Below are 1,638 nucleotides of genomic sequence, written 5' to 3'. Positions count from 1 at the left end.
TCTCCTCTCCTCTCCTCTCCTTTCCTTTCATTTTCTTTTCGAGACTATGCCTTGCTAAGTTTCCCAGACTACATTGATTCCTTCTGTAGCCCAGACCAGCTTTGAATTTGTACTTTTCCTACCCCTAACTCTTGAGAAGCTGAGATTATAGCCCTGCTATTCCAGGACTGAAAGGAAGTATTTCTTAAAAGAATATTCCTAAGAATTTTAGATACCAAAACCTGTTTAAAAATAAGTGCCTAAATAATCAAGATGATATGGAAAATGATGACATACCCATTTTATTTTCATTTAAATGAAAGGCAGCATGATACTATAAGAAAGCCTGTGGAGTACTTAGTCAGGTTGGCTGGATACACAGTTTCCCACCAGGTACTAGCCAGGCCCAGCCCCACTTAATTTATGAGATTAGGAATACCCAGAGGGGTATGAGCACACAACATCTAGACATATGTTTTGATTTCTACCTTTAATTGTTGGGAAGCCTCCATAGCACTGTGATTCTCAGTCTCCTATTTTCAAAAGTTATAATAATAGTCCTGTTTTAGGATTATGAATATCTAGTACATATAAGCATGTGATAAATATTAGTTACTATTTGTGTGGTTAATAATTTTGTGATTAGTATATATGAACACATGTCTTAGAACAGAACACAATATTTTTTTTCAGAACTTACAGTAAAGACCCGAACTGATCTATTTTGATGTTTTATAGTCTTGAGGAGAAACAGATCAATTTTTATCACATAAAATCTAACATTCCTATGATAATTTGTCTTTTTATTAATATATGTTCTATACATCTTCTACTCCTCCCCCAGCTCCTCCTCTGCCCCTGCCAATTCCACATGTCTTCTTCCTTTCTTTTCTTTTTTCCTTTTCAATGTGTTGAAGGAGCTACAGGCCGCGTTCCTGCCGCCCGGCTCCTGGCCGCCAGCTAGCTTTACCCGAAATAACTACACGGAGACTGTATTCTTTTAAACACTGCCTGGCCCATTAGTTCCAGCTTCTTATTGGCTAATTCTCACATCTTGATTAACCCATTTCTAATAATCTGTGTAGCACCACGTGGCTTACCAGGAAGGATTTTAGCCTACATCCGTCTGGGGTCGGAGAATCATGGCGACTGACTGACTCGGCTTCTTTTCTCCCAGCATTCTGTTCTGTCTACTCCGCCTACCCAATGAAATCAACACAAAACAGAAGACTCCCACATCATCCATGTTCTTTGTAGATTTCACATCGTACTTTCCAGTTCCATTCTTATCCCCATCCCTTTGAATCCACATTCTGCCCCTGCAGCCTCCCCACCCCACCAAACAAAACTTGAAAGAAAAGAAAAATCTCATCATGGAAGCTACAGTGTGGCACAGTGAGTCACACAGTGTACCCTTTGGTCCATGCATCTTTACTTGCACGTGTTAACTGCAACTAATCATCGGTCTGGTTCGAGGTCTCTGGCTTCTGTGGGGCCCTCGCTGAGATTCCTCTTGGATACCCTACTATCCTGTGTCATGGAGATCCTGCAGCTTTGGATCTACAGGAATGACCCCTTTGTGTGCTTCAGCAGATCACAGATGGGGTAGATGTGGGGGTTCTGGGCCTGGATGATAGGTAGGTAGCTGGGTTGGTCAGC

The sequence above is a fragment of the Microtus ochrogaster genome, linkage group LG4, assembly GCF_000317375.1.
Source record: "Microtus ochrogaster isolate Prairie Vole_2 linkage group LG4, MicOch1.0, whole genome shotgun sequence".
In the NCBI taxonomy this organism is placed as follows: domain Eukaryota; kingdom Metazoa; phylum Chordata; class Mammalia; order Rodentia; family Cricetidae; genus Microtus; species Microtus ochrogaster.
This window is presented reverse-complemented; position numbering follows the sequence as displayed.